This window comes from Micromys minutus (genome assembly GCF_963924665.1).
Source record: "Micromys minutus genome assembly, chromosome: 33".
In the NCBI taxonomy this organism is placed as follows: Eukaryota; Metazoa; Chordata; class Mammalia; order Rodentia; family Muridae; genus Micromys; species Micromys minutus.
The window spans coordinates 6,692,798-6,715,657 of NC_137968.1; the positions used below are offsets into that span (position 1 = coordinate 6,692,798).

The 22,860-nt window shown below is 38.7% G+C and overlaps 1 protein-coding gene across 2 annotated transcripts in view; it reads left to right on the forward strand.

Annotated features, from left to right (window-relative positions):
• The window catches only part of ZFPM2 (zinc finger protein, FOG family member 2), a gene marked incomplete at its 5' end in the record, with an annotated part of 432,774 nt that overhangs the window by 96,960 nt on the left and 312,954 nt on the right, over window positions 1-22,860 (forward strand). The gene's annotated exons all lie outside the window — the stretch shown is intronic.

Consider the following 22,860-nt stretch of genomic DNA (forward strand, 5'->3'; position numbering starts at 1 on the left):
CACACAAGCACATACACACAAATACACACATACACACATGCATGCATACACATATATGCACACACACAAACACACAAGAACACAAATATACACATGCATACACATATATGCACACACACAAACACACATGCACACACACATTCATATATATACACACATGTACACATATACACATACAAACATACAAGCACACACATACACACATGCATACACATACACGCATTCCCACATACACACATACACACACACACACACACACACACACACACACACACAAATACAAACACACACTGTAATCCAAGAAGTACCCTACAACAAGACTCAGTTTATATCTAACCTTGATTTTGATCATTAATATGCCATCTCCTGCCATATCAGTATTTTCCGTTTGTTTTAGTTTTTTTTCTAAAATTAACTTTCTGGTTTCACATAACACTACTTTATTTACTTTTATTAGTTTGTTTGATATCCCTAGTGGGGTAGAACTTCTATTCCTTTTATGCTGTCACATGATATCATACATGTTGGTTTGATTTTCTAGGTTTACAATATCTAGTTCTCCTATTTCAGAATGGAAGAATCTCAGACAGCCAACTGACTGTCTGCAAGTCTGTCTTCACCTGTCAATATTTGTGTGTGTGTGTGTGTGTGTGTGTGTGTGTGTTGTGTGATACTTGTGGAAGCATGACATTTTCAGTCAGACAGTACAGAGGGGTGACAACAGCTTATGAGTGTGTATTAGCTGGACTCAGTCTGGAATCAAGAATGCTGATATGATATCTTTAAATGGACATCGAGCCCAGCTTTACGGTCTCATGAATTTACAGAAAACTTGGAAAGTTCCAACCCTGCATTCTCCTGGTGAAGGTGTCTTAGAAACAAAGCAACTCAAGTACTTCTGTCCTTCAGCTCAACAGAGATCTAACCTCACTGGCTCTCCCAGAAAGCCAGCAGTGGCCCTGGGACAGGGTGCTTATCTCCCATCAGACAAGCTTGACAGAGAATTAAAAGAACAAAGGGTTGTTTCCCTGGATGCAGATTTCAGGCCAATTAAAATATTTAAATCCAGTAGATGTTAAGGATTCTGTGTCTGTCTCTTAAGAATGTATAGTTTAATGTATGTAAGCACCTACTGACATATTGAGGAATATTTGTTCTTAAATTGCATTTTTACCATGTTATTCTTTATTTCCACAAGGTTTGCATGTTTGTATTTATTATAACTTATCTACCTTATGCTATGGTGTCATAAAAGACAGGAATGCTAAGGAATGAAGGCACTGCCCCCCCCCCTTCTCTTTGGACTCTTTTGGGTAAAAAGCTAAGATGTGCCTGATATAAGTAAAAAATAAAACATAATTAATAATTGTATTAATTAAGCAGTGTTAAATATTATGTGCATTTTAATCTTGGGAATGATCACTACTGACAGTTTATGTTTCATAGAGGAGGTTAATAAATCCACAACTTTAAGTAATTTGTTGCAGGCAGGTAGCCTTAGAGCAATTGGCTTTTCCAGGACAGTATTTATGGTCTTGAGACAGTAATACTCATCTCCACTAGCAAGAATCAGGACCCAAAAAATGTAATGACAGGCATTTGGGAATGGAAGAAAGCATTGAATTATAATTATGATGAATGTGATTTAGTGGTTATGATTATTTTAAAAGAACTTGGAAATTCCTAAGATATTTTAAATGTGTAACCCACAATAGCACAGACGTTACATTAAATGGAATATAACATATGTGTTAAAAAAAAACAATCCCTTAATGTTCAGCTTGAACTAAAAAGTCTTTTTTAAGACTTTTTAATATGTCTTAAAATAAGACTTATTAAGAATAGATATTTTCATTATAAATGCCCGTGTTACTACTTTGTTTTCCCGTGGCCTAAACAATTACATTATCTTACTCTTGTAGATGAAGAATATTAGGAATTCCCTCTAAAGTCAGTAAAAACAATTATGAAAGGAAGAAAAAGGTAATAGATACTGTACCCTCTTGATGTACAAAGGCTACAGTCTGTCTGTCTGTCTGTCTGTCTGATCTCTCTCATCTCTCCCCTTTCTTTTTGGTTTGTAGTGTTTAAATACAATTAGAAGAGAATTATTCTTACTTGCAAAGCAGAACTGAATCTTTGTGTAGAAGATCACAGTGTCTTAGTGATCCAAGGTTCTGCTTCCTGTGTGTCTGAAGAGGGAAGAGGAAAACCACTACAGTAGAAGAAGAGGTTAAAGGCTTAAACAAATCAGTATTGTGATTAAAAAGGAAAGTATGAAATGCTCTCCCTAACAGTAATATTTTCACTAAAAATGAAGTTTTTTTTTGTGCAGAATTTTGATCATTCATGACAACTCTAATCAACATTTATTTATTTTTATATGTATGAATACACTGTCACTGTCTTCAGTCAGACCAGAAGAGGGCATCAGATCTCATTACAGATGGCTGTGAGCCACCATGTAGTTGCTGGGAATTGAACTCAGGACCTCTGGAAGCCAAGTCAGTGTTCTTAACCACTGAGCCATCTCTCCAGCCCCCTTGTGACAACTCTAAACTTGCTTTTCTAGATCAGAAAATGAATGAGGCTCTTTGAAATTTCGTTGTCTGAATATTTTCGCAATGCTAATCTAGCAATGATCTAGTTGTTTTAATGGTCTCCATTGATAAATTTTTAGATGTAAGGTATCGTTACTTACTAAACAATTTTTAGTTGATTATCTCATACCATAAATGAGTAAGTCTATAGAGTACCTCAATCCTTCAAGCATGACACACTGACACATGAATAAGAAACACAGTTATAAAAACATTGTATCTTCACTGGAATTTTAGTAATAGAATTTTTTTTATAAAAGTCATTTTAGGCTATTGTGACTTTGCAGTTTCTTGAAGAACAAGAGAAAAATCTTTGTTCTTTAAGTATCTATGAAAATGCTGCTAATTATAGACCTCATTTTGTGATAACCTACACCATGTCCGGCATTTTGTAGGACTAGGGTGACATTTTACTTTCTATTTCATATTTTTCTCTATTTGACTTGTTTGATCAAATTTCTAACTAAAGGACAAGATTTTGTGCATATCTGGAAGAAGTCATTCCTATTAAAGCTGTGGGCTCCTCTAACCCCGTGATTCAATATTGCATAGCTCAATCTAGTAATGGCAAAATCTCATAGAAGTCTCATATTGTGTTTTGTGTTTCTTTAATATGTTAAGTTCTCAATTACCTGGATTTATCTCAGAGCTATCTTTGGTTGAGTTGCAGGCCTGAGAATCTCTACCAGATTTCTAAGCCAACAGGGCAAAGACCCGTTTACCGTAAGACGCTCCATCCAACTGGTTCCGGATTCTGATATTTTAAAATGTTAAACAAAATGTAACAAGATGGCTCAGGTCATAACATCTTCTTTTGTCCTAAGCTGCTTGGCTTTTTGCCTTCCCTGCATCTGTGACAGGAAGGAAACAAGCAAGAATTATTTCCTGGAATTTACAGATGACTAAGGCGTCCATACTGGGCCCATAAGTGCTACCTACTTCCTGTGGTGCTGAATTATTTGTCTGAGTTATTTCACTTCCTTATCTCTGTTTAATGTGGAAAACCAAGAACACACACACACACACACACACACACACACACACACACACACACACACACACATATATATATATATATATATATATATATACATATATATACATGTGTAAAGCTTAGCCTAGTGTTAATAATTAGTAAAACTGGGGTTCCTTACTGGAATATTTAGGTTCATTAATGACCGAAGCGAAATAACTATGTTTTGGGATACATCGTAGGAGCATATCACAGGATGTGTGAACAGGATGTGTGGGACGGGTGTCACTGTGATGGGGTAAGTTGCTGAGCTATGGAAAAGGTATCTGGAAGAGACTGTGTCAACTAGCAGCTGCGTTGTCAATAACGATGATCGGGGGAAGTTACTTTTGAGTTTTAGAAATTGCTCTGTGATCTTATGCTTGCTAAACAAGCTAAGAAGGAATATAATACTAGCAGCCTCAATATTAGTGGACAGAAACCCTCTCCTTCTTTTCCTATGTTTAGATAAAGAAGGGCAGAGTTAATAGTGTGGACATCTGTGAGTCACTGGGGAGGATTGGGGTTGACAAAAGACTGCAAAGCAGAAATCCCTAAAATAAGAGAGCAGGTTGGATGATGATGGATGCTCTCACATGTTCAAATGTTGATATAAGTAATATTTAGAAGAGGAAAGAATATCTTAAGCAGTCTTCTCAAATGGGACATTGTAAGCTCCGGTAAGTGAGTGCAATAGAGCCCGGGTTACTCAGTGTTGGAGTCAGCATTAGCCCTAGAAGTAGTCCTGAAATTAAACTAAAAACAACAACAACAACAACAACAACAACAAAAAAGATAATGAATCAGGTTACCAGTCCTGTTTCACAGATAAAGTCAATAGAGTTCAATTCAGGACAAGGTAGGATGGTGGAGTGACCTTATATCTTTGGGGACATGCTTGCCTTTATAAAGAGTGAAGGATAAGGCAGACTGGGCTTCTAGATCCTATTTCTCTGTGTACACCTGAGAGGCTAGCATTAGATACAGCCAACAAAGGGCAGCAGGGAGCCTGTGGTAGAAACTTGTTGCTCCAGGAACTTTTGTTGGAGCCTGTCACTGAGGGTAGGCTAGGGAAGGGGACCTTGGAAGGAGATTGGATGTATGAGGATGCTGGAGAAGATGCACAGGCAGGAGGTACTTTGCATTTGCCTGGTGACTAATAATCTGCAGAAAATGAAGGTGGCGCAGGAAACTGAGACATGTACATTGGAGAAGCTGTCAAAAATACATATCTCCCAATCAGAACCTTCCTTTTAGCCAAGACCTTGATGAGACTCCATCTGTAGCTCATTAATATAAATTCCACAGTAGCACTTGGTGGGTGTTTGGGGACAACCTGTGTCACCTTGCTCCTTTCCCCCTTAGCATAGTTGGGTCAGTCTTTTTGACAGATTCCCACGTCCTTGAAGAAGGAAAATTAAGTGTAGGAAGCTGGCAAATCTGAGCCAATTGGAACCACCGGCTTCATGACTACGCTTAAGGCAATGCTTGCTAAACCCATTGAGATGTCCCTCACCTTTCCTCCTCTCCTCTATCAGCTTTTGTAATTTGGTTTAAAAATCAGTAACAGCTCGGGGGTAGGGGGTGTGTGTTTCTTTCTTGGACTTTATATAGCAACCTAAGCCTAGATTCTTAGCGTTCATCTTTTCTACCTGTCTTCAAACCATGTGAGGTTTCTGCTTCTTTTTTTCAGCTCTACTCAACTGAAATATTCATGTTACTACATCTTTCAGTTTCTTTGTCTATGTTTTTTTCCTCTCAGCAAATAAATATGTGTGTTTCTATCTCCCACTCATCTGGGTTCTTTCTGTGTTTGGCACTAGCTTTCCTGGAGACGCAGGGTAACAAAACCAGAATCTGCAGAAGGCAGGTCTGCTGTAACCTCTTTGAGCTGACTAAGGAAGGGGGTGTTTGCAAAGTTTTTCCTTTTTTTTTTTTTCTTAATGGGATTAAGAAGCTCAGCTCCTTAAATTCTTGCATATAGCATTGACATTTCCAGGGTGTGTTTGGATCAGAGAGTTCAAAGAGAAGGAGCGAAAGAACAAAAAGCCAATATGACTTTGCTGTTTCCTTGCTGGGGGAGCTGTTTGTGCAAATCGCCTATAAGCTTATTGACCTGAATCTTTGACTCCTTGTTTTTCCTGGATTTGGCTGGAGTGGAGACATTGATAGAGCGCCGATAGGGCTGATTGAGCAGCCCCCAGCTTTGCTTGGCATGGACCTGGCTTCCCTTCTCTCCTCCTCCCTCCCTTTGTATGACATTGTTCCTTGGCAAACCTCGGGTTTTCCTGGGCCCAGTTTTTGTTCATTTGTTGTTATAATGCATTTTAAGAGCACCCAGTTTTCCTCGCATAGGCTATCCCACAGTGAGGACTGAGAAGCCATGATTCTTTAAGGAAGCAGAAATAGAATGGAGAGTCCTGTGTTTTTATCTCATGATAAACAGCACACCCTTGACATCCTGATGACATTCCTTCTAGCTGCTTTAGAAACCCCCACATCATGGCTTTTACTTGGAATTGGTCACAATATTTTAAAAGACAATTATTAGGGAGAAAAGGGAACATTTCAACAACCCTATACTTATAGAAGAGAAGAAAGGGCAGGGATATTATGGAATTGGTTTTTGATTGGCAAAACAAATCAAAGGGTTTTTGTTGTTGTTGTTGTTGCTTGTTTGTTTGTTTGTTTGTTGAATTTAATATTTTAAATATAAGGACCAAAAAAAGTTTCGTCCACTTACCTCACCTCAGAACCCAGATCAAGACAAAAGTGTCAACAAAGTGAAAATGACAGATTTTACCAGTTATGTGACATTGTGACAATGTAGTGTTCTATAGGAGTTGAATATGAAAGCATCTCCTAGGAGATTTGTTTTCCTTAGTTTTGTATTTTGAATATGACAATCTCATTTCATTTTCTTCCTCTGAAATGAATACCAGAATTGCACATGTGCAATTTTTTTAAGTTAGTTTTCAAAATGAATTTGAATTTGGTAAGACATGATCAGCATTCATCTGGTAGAATTTTTGATATACTCTTGTATTATAAAGTATCTTTCTTTTTGTCCAGCTAAACACAGAAAGCTTGGGAGGTATTTGATCCTTTTCAGTGACATCCTTATTTTAAGGAAGCAGTATGCTTGTAACAGCAGGAATGAAAATTACTGTGAAGACCATTTTATTACAATTTAGAAAATTCATTCGCTGCTTTAAAATGTAAGGTTTTGAAAGGTCACGAAGCTTTTTTGATTTGGAAGATTTAGATTTGCTGTTTGTTCTGAATGTTCATAGTCCTAGGAAGAAGAATCATCTATTTAATCATCTCCTGATATTTTGCTTATATATTATTGATTGGCCTTTCCAGTTTTAATCTAGACATTGAATTAATTAATCATTAAATTTAGCTGAATAATATAAAAGAGAACTTCTTATTTGTAAGTCCCTTTTAATTTCTTTGTTTTCTTGGTGATGTTTTTGGGCTAAATGAAGATTCAGTGTTTCTTAAAAAAAAAAAAAATTTTCAATCAAATCCTGATTATGTTTAAAGTCTGTTCATTTTGGTCTTCTTCGCTTTCATTTGTATTTGAGTAGCACCCCAACATTTGCCTAGCATTTGCGTCCACTTGAGTAGCACCCCAACATTTGCCTAGCATTTGTGTCTACTAACAAGATTTCTTTTCTGTTTCAGTAAAAGGTATACGTATGAAAAAACTTTGGTAGCTAATCCCTGTGCAGCCAATTACCTTTAACCATATGAATTAAGTTGGTTCACATGCCTGCAAGTTAACTGTTGGTTGCATTTAGGGTTTAGGAGAAAATGTTCCAGCTATAGAAAGCAATTCTTAAAAATAGCAGTGTCTCCTCTACGTTATATCTTTAAGCATCCCAAGTGACTTCCAAGGGGTTTCCTGCTTCTGCCTTACTATTTAGTGCATTTAAATCAAATAGGTTTCAAAGCTCTTAATCTTCTCACACAAAAATTTGCATTTTCTTGTTAGTATGTAAAATTTTATCAGTGTTTTTGTTATCATTTGAGAAGCAACAGGCAGCATTAGGTATTTGCCCATCTAGTACCTGATGGGATAATCTTTATCTCCGGTAGCCCTAAACATAGAAAGTGTGGAGGGAAATGTAGAGAGCCGTGATATGATGAATTTAATTATAGTAATAAAGTCAGACACTTTTTTTGTTGTTCCTAGAAGGTCAGATAAAAATAGCTAGATGCAGATTAACAATAAACAATAAATGCAGATTGCTGCCTCTGCACTTTTCTCCCTAAGATTAGACAGATCAGTATTGAGACTGTGCACCAACTGTAGTAGTTATAGTATTGGTAAGAACAACCTCCGTTTTCTGTTTGTCTTCAAAAATCATCAGTTTGTTGCCCATATATCATTTTTTAAATCAGCTCACAGCCAAGCAGGGTAGATGTCGCTCTCAGGTTAACTTCCATAGGTTTGTTACCTTGGTCAAAGCTCAGAACTACTGAAGGTTAAAACCAAATTAAAATGAGGAGGGCAAGAAAGATATATTCTTAAATAGTTCTTTTAGAAGGAACTGGAAACATCTAAGAAAGTCTAAATCTTACTATCACATTATATTTTAAAATGGGCTTTCTAAGAAACTAGCAAAACAACACCCTTATATATATTCATCAGACACACACACACACATACACACACACACACACATATATATATATGGAATTTTCACACACACACACACACACACACACACACACACACACACACACACACATGGAATTTTAGAAAAACCAAAAGATAACAGGGATTAAGTAAATGAGTGAGAAAAGTACTTTAAAACTCCCTATAATTTAGTGTCTCTTTGGAAGCTTAGTGAATAAAAAACAGCATTTCAGTACCTAGAAAGGATGCATCAGTGTTGGGTGCACTATATTGAAAGTCCTTGGGACCAACTGTTATGTCACCTTGTATGGTAACATAGAATAGGACACAGTTTCTTGCTGTCTGCTTCTTGTCCTCTTGTCGAAGACAACTCAAAGAAACAGAGACACCACACCAGAGTGTGTGTGCTTGGGCTGAAGCCAGTAATAAAGGAATAGGGTGTTTTCAAGTTCATCACAACTATCTGGAGAGGAATTTCAGCCGCATGGAAATGTTTGCAGATTGAACTCTTTTAAAGCAGTTTGACCTTAACACAAAATAAACCTAAGTAAAAGGCAGGGAAAGGAAGGAAGGAAGAGAGGAAGGAGGCATTGTTTGCAGGCAGAGCTCTAGGGCACTGGGAAAACTTTTTGCTCTCCTGAAGGAAATGCGGTTCAGCAGATGGCGAGAGAGGAAGCGAGATAAACACAGGAACTGGAAAAGAAAGCAATCCATTCTAACAGGTTCTGTATCAAAGATCTGGAGGGGTAGGAAGATTAGACAAGGAACTCTTCAGAAACCTGACAGTGGCTGTATCTTACCGAGTCTTATGCACATAGCTGAGATGGAAAAGGAGAAATGCACAGACAGTAGCCTGTGATTATATATTTCTGACAGTGAGAAGAGGAGATCCTTTTAAGGATTAAAGGCATCGATTTATCAAGGGAGAAATCACCAGCTGAGTCACACAAGACCATCCTCCATCCTCCAAGGGTCTGACAATGAGATTTGATGCTATTTCTATTGTTGCCCCGGAATTAGCATATGGCTCTCTACTTGGGGGTCTTGGACAAACTTTTGGGTTTTTTTTTTTTTTATCTATGCAAATTGCACTCCAAGATAGCTAGCCAACACTGGAAATCTATAGAGCCTGATTTGAATATGTGAGCATTGTTGTATGTGGATGGTCTTAATGCATATTTTAAAGTCAGAAGGAGAGGTCCATAAAGATCATTCTTGTCTCTTAGAATGCTTAACTAAAACAAAGGAATGCACACAATGTGTGTGCACAGAGAAGCCTGGGTTAGTGATGGGATGCTCCTCAGTCTGCACCTGCCTGCCTTAGGCTCTATTCTGCATTTCTGTGCTCTGACCCGGAAGCTGACAACTGTGGCTAAGACCAGTAGATTAGTCATTGGTACTTTTTTCTGTTTATTCATTTTTCTCTTGTGAAACACATCCCAGTGGCAACCTCTCCTGGGTACCTCGCCCAGTTCCAATCTGAACCTCCCCATCTCCTCTACATCAGCTCCTCTGCTCTTTCTCCTCAGGGACATCACTGAACTGTGGCATAACAAGACACAATCAAACTAGGCACAAACCCTCGTATCAAGCCTGGATGAGGTAACACAGTAGGAGGGAAAGGATCCCAAGAGTAGGCAAAAGACTCCGAGTCACCTCTACTTCCACTATCAGGAGTCCCACAAAAGCACTCCATGCTAAAAGTCACAGCATATATGTAGAGTACCCATGTGGGCTGAGATTGTCACTTTGGTCTCTGAGAGCTGCTATGAGCGAGCGCTGCTTAATTGATTCTGTGGGCAGTGGCAGTGTCCTCCTTATGTCCTTAACCCCTCTATCTCCAACAGTTCTTCCTCACCTCGAGCTCTGTGGGTCTTTCTCCCCATCAGCTGCTGGAGGAGATCTCTTTCTGGTGATGACTAAACATGACAGTTATCTATGATTACATGAGTACAGCTGAGCACTGTGAGGAAACATTTTATTTATTGATTCTTTACTTCTTGTTTTTTTTGGCCAGTACTCTTTGGTTTTGCCGTAGGTTTCTGTACCATCAGCCTTCAGGCTCATAGCCGTCCAGACAATGTAGGCTATGGGCTCCCTCTTCTCTTATAGGCCTCATTAGAATTAGTAATTGTTTGGTCACTCCCATAAGCTCTGAGCCACTATTGGCCATAAAACATCTTGCGGGCAGAACAGGTTTTAGATTGATGGTTTTCTGACTGGGTTGGTGTCTTGGTCCCATCACTGGATGCTTCACTTGGCTACAAAAGATAGCCAATTCAGGCACTGGGTCTTCTATTACTACAAGTCCTAAAGAGGGTCATGCTCACAGGCTTTAGGTGTTTCCAGTAGCCCCTAAAAGCCCCTAATTTAAGTCATCCCCCCCCCCTCCGTGTAGTCATTCTTAGGAAGAAACAATAACTCTACAGTATAGTATATGAACAAGACAAAAAAAAGTCCACCCGCTTTAGAAAGGACGATATGTTTTCTCAACAGTAAAATTATTTGCGTCGAAGCCTTTAAGGTGACCCCCAAAATATCATATCGTTAATGAAAAGACATTTTGAAAATTATGTGTTACGATTGCTATGTTCATATTTCATACTAAACAGATAAGACGTGTGCGCATTCTCCTTCGTGGTTAACTTTACAATTGTTGAATTACTTTTATATGAAATTATAAACCCAGAACAGTCCAACGTAAGCAAATCTGAAACTCAAATAATTTAAATAAATGTGGGTGATTGCTGGTTTGACTACATTGCCCAAATCCCTCAGCACTCTGGGCAGAACTGTGAATTGGCTCAGCAAGGGTGTTCTGGCCCTCACTCAGGGTTCAAAGGTCTGTTTTCTCTGAGTGGGGCAAAGTTTTAGCTTCAGTTGTCCCAAGCTACTATCTTCCAATAATCCTCAATTTATGTTCTTTTTAGTGAGTGGCACCTACATTGTCAGGTCTCACAGATGCAAATCACCCCTTTCATAAGCACAGTTGATGGATGTAAATTCACAGCAGACAACAGAGGTTATGAATGTTAAATCTGGCTTCAGGTTTCAATAAAATTCTTCCAATCTATATTTAAAGTCACTGCCTAAATCCCAAACCTATCAAGTTTGAATAAACTCTCAGAGTCCAAAGAACCTGGGGAGAGTCAGGAAACTCCCAGCTTTTAAAGTACTGTGGGGAGCAGATTGGTCCCCCATGTTTCTGAATATCTGGAAGATGTTGTGGGTACTGTCTGTGTTTTCCTGGTGTTATCAGCAGCAGCCAAGGATCTCCTTCTAGCACTGTGGCAGGAGGGGATGTGGGAGGACTCAGCCTTAAGGGAGCCCGAGCAGACCTTGTGATAACATGTTTCAGACAATCTCTTAAGTTGAAAGCTAGATGAGAATCTGAGAGAACATAAATCTGACATGACCTGGGATTTTTTTTTTTAGAAACATTTTCCCACACAAAGATACACAAACGTCATTAGGCCCAGGTTTCACTCCAAGTATAGACTATTGGAAGCAGCCTCAAGAGAACTCAGCTTATGTTCTGAGGTCCACACTGAGTTTTATAAGTCATCCTTAATAAGGCATTAGGAGAAATTTATTATCCTTTGGGTGAGTGTGTGTCTAGACCTACTTCTTCTTATTGCTGAGAGCTTATGGAAAATGCATAGTTTGTGTTCATTTTGCTTGATTTCTGGAAAAGCAAATGACTTAAAACACAGTGTTAGTACCAGATGGTTACCTCGGGAGGTAAGAATGCCTGCCCTCATGCTAAACCACATGTATGTTCTCAGGAACATACATGATACAAGAAAAAAAAAAAAACTATCACCTACGAATTTCTCTCTGATTGCAACATACATGCTGTGGTTCACACATTCACACAGACACACACATTTTCACACAGATACACACAAACAGTATACACACAGCATGCACATACATACATTAAATAAATGTAAAACAAGCCAGCAAAATGGTAGTCAGTACACTCAGAATTTACTCCTGCAGAACTGATAGATTATTTTTTATTGAAAAAAAAATTCAGCCATTGTGAGACAAACATGCTGTGAATACAAAAAGTAAGGGTACGCTCTAGGAGCAGACATTTCTAGCATGCTGCTCAAAGGTAGGCTGACCTAGTAAGGACGTTAGAGGAGCCGTCTTTAAGAATGTGGCACTGGAACTGGAATCAGTTGCCATGTAGGCATAAGTAGGTAAGAAGGAACTGACATCCAGGCTTAAGGAAGAGAATCGGGTGGCGAGAAACTGGTGTGTACAGAGAGCAATGAAAACAGTTTTATCTTTGACTCCAGAGGAAAAGATGAGGGTCAGATGTATCCAGAAGTACAGCGAATGGTGATAAATGCAAGGACCCGAAAATGAAAGGGGAGAGATCGGAGAGGGAAATACATAACTGGAAATTTGGAACAGCAAATGCTACCATGGAAAACCAGCTAGAGAGAACAGTAGGTACAGGCGCATGCCTCGAAGCCTGAAGACCCAAGCATGATCCCCAGAGCCCAAATAGGGAAAGGAGAGAATCAACGCCTCTCAGTTGGTCTATGACCTCCACAGGTACACTGTCACGTGCACATGCTCACACAGGTGTGCACACTGATCCCCGGAACCTTCATGGCAGAGGAACCACCCCTTTAATATGTTCTTTGACATCCACTCTGCACTGCCATACACAAAAGAAAAAGCAAGAGAATTGAAAAAAAAATCTGAGAAAATAAAAATTTAATGTTAACTTTAGTTTAGCCAGAAGATAGAGAGAAAAGATACTTAAAAATACCAATAGGGACTAGGGAGAGGACTGATAGGTTAAGAGCACTGATTGCTCTTCCAGAGGACCTGAGTTCAATTCCCAGCAGCCACATGGTGCCTCACAACCATTTGTAATGGGATCCAATGCCCTTTTCTGGTCTGTCTGGAGAAAACAACAGTCTATTCATACACACACACACACACACACACACACACACACACACACACATACATACATACATACATATATATATACACACACACAACATCTTAAAAAATATCAACAGGAACAAACTAGGCTTATTGGCATAAATAAATGTTATCCCTTACAGTTTAAAAAGTCATTTACTATATTTTTATGTCCATGTGAATATATGTAAATGCACATGTATGTTAGTGTGTGTGTCTCTTCATGTGTATCCGCAAGATGTTAACTCTTTCATTAGGCCAGAAATTATACACCTTGTGGGATGCAAACCCTGCTATGTCTCTGTTTCCTGATAGCTGAACATAGCAACCCCTCCATGGTTGTCCACATTTTCGGCCCTAATTTTCTGGAAAATTGTTGTCTGTTTTGTTGTTGATGTTTTGGTAAGGCCTATTTTTTTAATCTCTGGAAGTAACTTTTGACTATGGTGCTAGAATTAATTGTCTACAATTAAATTCTAAAGAGGGGGGCCTTCATCTTTTGTAGTTATGATCTCTGTAAATACACATTACCTACTGGTTTTATCTTAGGCCTCACACTGTAAGTGTGGCTTGCAGCAAAGTCTCGTTTTCCCAGGGTAGGGGAATGCCAAGGCACTGAGGTAGAAGAGGGAGGTTGGGAGAGTGACCACCTTCATGGAGGCAATGGGAGGGTGTACTGGCTGGTTCTGTGTCAACTTGACACAAGCTGGAGTTAATCACAGAAAAAAGAACCTCAGTTGAGGAAATGCCTCCATGAGCTCCAGCTGTAAGGCATTTTCTCAACTAGTGATCAAGGGGGAAGGGCCCAGCCCATTGTGGGTGGAGCCACCCATGGCCCAGCCCATTGTGGGTGGTGCCATCCCTGGGCTGGTAGACATGGGTTCTATAAGAAAGCAGGCTGAGCAAGCCAGGGGAAGCAAGCTAGTAAGTGACATCCCTCCATGGCCTCTGCATCAGCTCCTGCTTCCTGACCTGCTTGAGTTCCAGTCCTGACTTCTTTTGGTGATGAACAGCAATGTGGAAGTGTAAGCTGAATAAACCCTTTCCTCCCCAACTTGCTTCTTGGTCATGATGTTTGAGCAGGAACAGAAACCCTGACTAAGACAGACACCTGAATTGTTAATACAGAGAATATCCAATAAATAAATAAATAAATAAATAAATAAATAAATAAATAAATAAATAAATAAATAAATAAATAAAAGTGGGGCTGGATAAAGTACCTGCATTTGTGAGTATAGTGTAACACCGGAAGTCTGCTGATGACACGTGCTTGCTTTTTCATCATATCCTTTAAGATATACGAATGGAGCTGGCCCTGAGTATGGACAGGGTAAAGAATGAGATTCTCTGGAGAGGGCTGTTCAAACACCACCACTTTCTCAAATCAGTAGAGCCCTTTATTCTTATAGACTGCGTGGGGCTTTTTGGAGATTCAGATGCAAACAGAAAGTCCGCTTTGACTGCATTCTCCGTGGTAGTAATGGTAACTTCATAAAGAGCATGGTAAACTTGAAACTTGAGGACAACAAACTCAAACACAGACCCTGAGAGACAAATGCCCCATGTTCTTGAGTATTTGTGAGCCTTCACATCAGTAAACAGGTTCATATAGTTGCAAGCAGCCATTCTGTCTATAGACCTCAGTGCTCCTTTGGACAAGAGATGTGTCATTTAGTCATTTAAGTAGAATCTCTGATGGATGCTAGTTGCCATTGGGAGTTTGTTTTGGTAGTAAAGGGGGGAAAGTCAATAGAAATTATTTAAGTTTAAACGTTGAAAGAGATTTATTGGAGAAACAGTTTAAATTCTCAGGGTTGGAGAGATGACTTGGTGATTATCACACCTACTGTGCTGGCAAAAGGTAAAAATTCAGTTCCCAACACATGTGGCTGACTCACAACTCTCTGTGGTGAACATAAAGACATATAGGTGAATTGATCTCACCTGTAAAGTAAAAGTAAGTTAATCTTAATACTTTTTCTTTATTATTATCATTTACCTCTTTTTCTTTCTTTTGTTGTGTGTTTGTTTTTACACCAGATTTTATACCCCTTCTGGTCCACCCTCTGACTGTTCCAAATCCTATAACCCCTTTTCACTCCCACTGCCCCCATCTTCACAAGGATGTCCTCACCCCACCCACCCCACCAGACCTCTAGCCTACCTGGGACCTATACAGTCTCTTGAGGGTTAGGTGCATCTTCTGACTGAATCCAGACCCGGCAGTCCTCCGCTGTATATGTGGTGTGGGCCTCATATCAGATCTAGCGACTGAGAGATCTCTGGGATCCAGGTTAACTGAAACTGCTGATCCTCCTACAAAGTTCCCCACCTCCTCAGCTTCTTCCAGATTTTCTCTAATTCAACCACAGGGGTCAGCATCTTCTATTCATTGGTTGGGTGTAAATATCTGCACCTGACTCTTTCAGCTGCTTGTTGGGTCTTTCAGAGAGCAGTCATGATAGGTCCCTTTTTATGAGAGCCCAATAGCCTCAGTAATAGTGTCAGGCCTTGGGGTCTCCCCTTGAGCTGGATGTCACTTTGGGCCTGTTGCTGGACCTTCATTTCCCCAGACTCTTGTTCATTTCTTCCCTGCAGTTCTTTCAGACAAGAACAATTATGGGTCAGAGTTTTGACTGCATGATAGCAACCCCATCACTACATGATGCTCTGTCTTTCTGCTGGAGGTGGGCTCTATAAGTTCCCTCTCCCCACTGCAGGGCATTTCATCTAGGGTCCCTCCCTTTGAATTATGAAAGTCTCTTACCTTCCAGGTCTCTGGTGCATTCTAGAGGGTCTTCCCACCTCCTACCTCCCAATGTTTCCTGTTTCCATTCTTTCTGCTGGCCCTCAGATCTTCAGTTCATTTACTCCCACCCATTACCATATCATGTTCCCTTCCTTCCCTTCTCATCCCCTTTACCTCCCAGGTCACTCTTTACGTCTCTTCTTGTGGTTGCTTTCTTCTCCCTTTCAAGTGGGAGTGAGGTGTCCTCACTTGGGTCCTTCAGCATGTTGACCTTTTTGAGTTCTGTGGCCTGTACCTTGGGTATATTGTCCTTTTTGATTCTTGGCTAATATCCACTTATTAGTGAGTACATACCATGCATGCCCTTCTGGGTCTGAGTTACTTCACTCAGGATATTTTCTGATTCCATTCATTTGCCTGCAAAACTCAGGATCTTCTTAATCTTAATAGCTAAGTAGTATTCCACTTTATAAATGAACCACATTTCGTGTATCCTTTCTTCTGTCATGGGACATCTGGCTTATTCCTAGTTTCTGGCTATCACAATAAGGCCAGTATGAACATAGTGGAACAGGTGTCCCTGTGGCATGGTGGGACATCTTTTTGGTATATTCCCAAGAGTGGTATTGATGGGTCTTCAGGTAGATCTATTTCCAATTTTTTGAGGAGCCTCCAAATTGATCTCCAGAGTGATTGTACAAAGTGGCACTCCTACCAGCAATAGAGGAGTGTTTCTCTTTCTCCACATCCTCGCCAACATGTGCCTATGGTGGAATCTCAAGGTTGTTTTGATTTTCATTTCTCTAATCACTAAGGACTTTCTTATATTTCTTTAGGTGCTTCTCAGCCATTCAAGATTTCTCTGTTGTGGATTCTCAGTTAAGTTCTATAGACTATTATTTTGATTGGACTTTTTTTTTTTTGGTTAGCTTATTGAGTTCTTTATATATTTTGGATATTAGTCCTCCATTGGATATAGGGTTAGTAAAGATTTTTTTTTTCAGTCAGTGGGTTGCTGATTTGTCTTACTGACTATGGCTTTTGTCTTACAGAAACTTTTCATTTTCTTGAGGCCTCATTTATCAATTCTTGATCCATTGTGTGACCCATTAGAGTTCTGTTTAAGAAACTTCCCCTGTACCAATGAGTTTAAGGCTTTTTCCCACTTCCCCTTCTATGAGATTGAATGTATCTGTTTTTATGTTAAGGTCCTTAATCTACTTGGTCTCTGTGCAAGGTGACAAATATGGGTCTATGTTATTTTCTGCATGCAGACTGCCAGTTTGACCAGCACCATTTATTGAAGATGCTTTCTTTTTACCATTGTATATTTTTGGCTTCCTCCTTGTCAAAGATCAAGTGTCCATAAGTGTGTGGTTTTGTTTCTGGTGGGTCTTCAATTTTATTCCATTGATCAACCTGCCTGTCTCTATGCCATGCAGTTTTTGTTTTTGTTTTGTTTTTGTTTCTGTTTTTTATATCGCTATTGCTCTGTAGTATAGCTTTAGGTCAGGGATAGTGATTCCCCTAGAAGTTCTTTTATTGTCAAAATATGTTTTCACTATTCTGGTGGTTTTTTTTTTTTTTTTTTTTTTGGCCTTTCTAGATAAATTTGAGAATTGCTTTTTTTTTGTGTCTTTGAATAATTGTGTTGGGATTTTTATGGAGATTGCATTGAATCTGCCTTTGGTAAGATGGTCATTTTTACTATATTTATTCTGCCAATCCATGATCACGGGAGCTCTCTCCATTTTCTGAGGTCTTCTTTGATTTCTTTCTTGAAAGACTTGAAGTTATTGTCACACAGATCTCTCATTTGATTGGTTAGAATTACCCAACAATATTTTATATTATTTGTGGCTATTGTAAAGGGAGTTGTTTCCCTAATTTATTTCTCAGACTGTTTATTATTTGTATTAAAAAGGCTACTGATTTATTTGAGTTAATTTTATATCCAGCCACTTTACTAAAATTGTTTATCAGCTGGAGAAGTTCTCTGGTAGAATTTTAGGGTTGCTTATGTATGCTATTACATCATCTACAAATAGTGATACCTTTATTTCTTCTTTGCCAGTTTGTATCCCATCGATCTCTTTTTGTTGTCCTATTGTTCTAGCTAGTCCTTCCAGTACTATATTATATAGATGTGGAGAGAGTAGGCTTCCTTGTCCTGTCCCCAATTTTAGTGAGATTGCTTCAAGTATCTCTCCATTTAATTTGCTATTAGCTGTTGGTTTGCAGTTAATTGCTTTAATTATGTTTATATATGGGCCTTTAATTTTTGATCTCTCCAATACTTTTAACATGATGGGGTATTGCATTTTTCAAATGCTTTTTCTGAACCTAAGGAGGTGATCATGTGCTTTTCCTTTGAGTTTGTTTATACAGTGGATTGCATTAATGGATTTTTGTATATTGGTCCAACCTTGTCTCTCTGGGATGAAGTGTACTTGATCATGGTGAATGATGGTTTTGATGTGGTCTTGGATTCAGTTTACAAGAATATTGAGTAATTTACATTGATATTTATAAGCAAAATTTGTGAAAAGTTCTTCCTTTTTGGTTGGGCCCTTGTGTGGCTTCATAAAATGAATTAGGTAGTATTCCTTCTGTTTCTATTTTATTGAATAATTTGAAGAATATTTGAAGGTCTGGTAGAATTCTGCATGAAATCCATCTGAACCTGGACTTTTTTTTAGTTGGAATATTTTTAATGACTTCTATTTCCTTATGTGATGTGGGCCTGTTTAGATAGTTTACCTGCTCTTGATTTAACTTTGGAATTTGGTCTCTGTCTGAAAAAAGCATCCATTTCATCTAGATTTTCCTTTTTTTTTTTTTTTTGAATATAGATTTTTGTAGTAGGATCTGCCACTTTTTAAATTTTTCTTTATTTCTGTTGTTATATCTCCCTTTTCATTGGTGATTTTGTTAATTTGGATACAGCCTCTGAGTCCTTTAGTTAATTTGGTAAGGAGTTTATCTATCTTGTTGATTCTTAGCTTTTGGTTTGGCTGATAATTTGTATTGTTCTCGCTGTTTCTATTTGGTTGATATAGGCCCAGAGTTTGACTATTTTATGCCCTTTACTCTTCTTAAGTGAATTTGTTTCTTTTTGTTCCAGAGCTCTCAGGTGTGCTGTTAAGTTGCTAGTGTAAGATCCCTCCAATTTCTTTACCAGGGCACTTAGTGCTATGAGTTTTCCTTTAGTTTTCCTTTAGCACTTTAGTTTCCATAAATCTGTAGGCTTTCTGTTGCTTTTGCTGTTAATGAAGACCAGTCTTAGGCCATGGTGATCTGATAGGATGTATGGGGTTATTTTTATTTTCTTGTATCGCTTGATGGTTGTTTTGTGACAATTATATGTTAGATTATGAAAAAGGTACCATGATGTGTTGAGAAGAAGGTATATTATTTTGCTTTAGGGTGAAATTTTCTGTAGATATCTGTTAAATTCATTTGGTACATAACCTCTATTAGTTTCACTGTGTCTCTATTTAGTTTCTGTTTCCATGACATTTCCATTGGTGAGAATGGGGAGTTAAACTCTCCCACTATTATTGCGTAGTATTCAATGTGTTTTGATCTTTAGTAAAGTTTCTTTTATGAATGTAAGTGGCCAGGCAATGGGGGCATAGATGTTCAGATTTGAGACTTTTTTTTTGGTAGATTTTCCCTTTGATGAATATGAAGTGTCCTTCCTCATCACGCTTGATAACTTTTGGTTGAAAGTCTATTTGATTGTATATTAGAATGGCAACTCCAGCTTGTTTCTTAGAACCATTTTTGGAAGACTTTTTCCCATTATTTTACTCTGAGATAGAGTCGATCTTAGATATTGAGGTGTGTTTCTTGTATGTAGCAAAGTGCTGGATCTTGTTTAACATATCCAGTCTGTTAACTTATGTCTTTTGTAGGTGAGTTGAGTTCATTAATATTGAGAGATATTAAAGATGGATGAATATTGGTTCCTGTAATATATGTTTTGTAGGTGGCTTTATGTGCTTGTGGTTCTCTCTTTTTGGCTTTGCTGTGAAATGCTGATTATCTTGTTTTCCTTTGGTGTAGATCCCTTCCTTGTGTTGGTGTTTTCCTTCTAGGATCCTCTGTAGTGCTTGATTTGTAGATAGATACTGCTTGAATTTGGTTCTGTTCTGGAATATTTTGATTTGTCCATCTACTTTGATTGACAGTGTTGCTGGTATTAGTTGCCTGGGCTGACATTTTTGTTCTCTTAGAGTCTGCATGACCTTTGACCAGGCTCTTCTGTCATTTCACAGTTTCAGGTGAGAAGTCTGGTGTAATTCTGGTAGGACTACCGTTGTATGTTACTTGGCCCTTTTCCCTTGCAGCTTTCAATATTCTTTCTTTGTTCTGTGCATTTAGTGTTTTGATTATTATGTGACAAGAGAACTTTTTGGTCCCATTTGCTTGGTCTCCTGTAGGCTTCTTGTACCTTTATGGCCACCTCTATTTTTATGTTGGGGCAGTTTTCTTCTATGACTTTGTTGAAGATGTTTTCAGGTTCTTCGAGTTGGGAATCTTTGTTCTCCTTTAATCCAATTATTCTTATATTTTTTCTTTTTGTTGTGTCCTAAATTTTCTGGATGTTTTGGACTAGGAGTTCTTCATCTTTTCAATTTTCTTTGACAGTTGTGTCAGTATGCTCTATGGTATCTTTTATATCTGAGATTCTTATATCTCTTGTATTCTGTTGGTGATACATCTATAATTCTTGACCTCTTTCCTCGGTTTCCCATTTCTAGGTTTGCCTCTGTTTGTGTTTCCTTCATTGTTTCTACTTCCACTTTTAGGTCTTGGACTGCTTTATGTAATTCCTTCACTTGTTCAATTATGTTTTCCTGTATTTCATTAAGGGCTTCCACCTGGTTACCTGAGTTTTCCTGTATTTCTTTCAGTGAGTTATTTATATCCTCCTTAAAGGATTCTATTATTTCATGAGATAGGACTTTAGGTCAGCTTCTTGAGTTTCAGGTGTTTTTGTGTATTCAGGGCTTACTGTGGTGGGAGAATTGGGCTCTGATGATGCCCATGTATGTTGTTGTTAGTTGCTTGTGGTCTTGTGCTTGCCTCTTGCCATCTGGTTATCTTTGGTGTTTCCTGGTCTGGGTGATTCTGTCTGGAGTGCTTCTTTGTCTCTGGGTTGTGTCAGGTCTCCTGGTAAGCCTGAGGCCCTGGCTGCAACAGACCTTCTGTGGGGACTTCCAACTGTGTGGTGTTCAGAAAAGCAGTTAAGCTGTGGTCCTATGTGAAGAAGTTCTCCAGGGGGATCTATGAACTGTGGGTCTGTTCGCCTGCATGAAGAACTCCAGGGAGACTTGCAATCCTTTGGGTCAATTGTCCTGCATGCCACAGAGCCCTTGGGAGGTCTTCATACTGTGGTATCAGTTGCCCAGTTGTCCTGTGTACAGAGGAACTTCTGGGAGGCCTTCAAGCTGTGGTGTCTTGAGTGCAGTGAAGCTTCTGGGTTGCCTCTGGAAATGGTGTCTTCCAGGGAGTAGAGTAGCTGGCAGTCTGTCCCAGCAGAAAGGACTGGGTTGAAGGGAATTCTTAAAGTATTAAGTAAACCTCCCCAATACTTGATTATTTATTTAGTCCTTTCTGGTGCTCAGTCAGGGAAGTAATGAGGAATAAAGATTATTGAGTGATGTTCTGTTGGTACAATGGTTTAATTCCTCTCATTTGAAAATTTCCCTTATGCTCGAAATCCTTAGTAAACTTGCACTTTTAGAGAAATTCTATCACCTGAGAGAGAACCCTGATGGCTTAAGTAACCCTGGATACTCTAGAGCATTGGGTCTTAGCCATCCTAATGCGGTCACCCTTTAATGCAGTCCCTCATGTTGTGGTCACCCCCGATCATGAAAGTATTTCCATCGCTACTTCATAACTGTAATTTCCTACTGTTATGAATCATGTAAATATCTTTATTTTCTAAGTGCTCTGGGATGATCCCTGTGAAAGGGTCATTCGACCCCCAAAAGGATCATTTCCTTTGTGTTGAGAAACACTTCTCTAGATACTAAAAAAATCATTAATTCTCCTTAAAACATCAAAAAGTTAATTGTGCATTAATATTTTAATAATTTCCCTTACCGGCTGTAATAAGACATTTAATGCTATAGTAGCATACGCTGTTTATAGATCTTTAGGGCTTAATTTTTTTCTTAAAATAATATATTTAACCCTGGACTGTTGTTACAAATAATTTCAGTATTTTTCTTACTGGGATCTAAAATTATAACCAGATAATTATGTAAATTACATCTTTTTGCTTAATTGTTTTATATTCTGGTATCTGAAAATGATTCTCAAGGTAATGTAATATTAAGTATGGACAACCCAAGTAAGGGAGCAAGGGGATGACTTGTGTGTTTGAGAATTCTTATATATTGTATGAAACTGTTCTGGACATAGCAAGACACTGTATTTCATACAATGTAGTGGATCCAACGGTAACCTGAACCAGGAACCATAATGGCTACAACAAACGTACTGGATCATTATTTTCAAATAGCTTATATATTTAGAGTTTCCCTTCATGGTTGCTGTAAGTGGGGTATTGTTTGTCTCATGTGCTTTGTTTCTCAATGCATACCTACCAGTGTAGTTGAGCAGTAAAGTCTTACTATTAACCTGATTTTTTTTTTCTTGAATAGCCTGAAACTAAAAGGGCCTTTCTAGCTAAGCCATATCTCTGCCAGGCAACTGGATCACATACTCAGTGTTAAACTTTAATGTCCTTGTCCTTCAGCGTGAGCTGCAGCTCTGTGTTTTTTACTCCTCCAGCCCTTTAACCACAGCTATCTTGTCTGATGACAAAACCATAAGTGTATGAAGCTCTCACATTTTTCATCTCTTTTATGACCTTATCTTT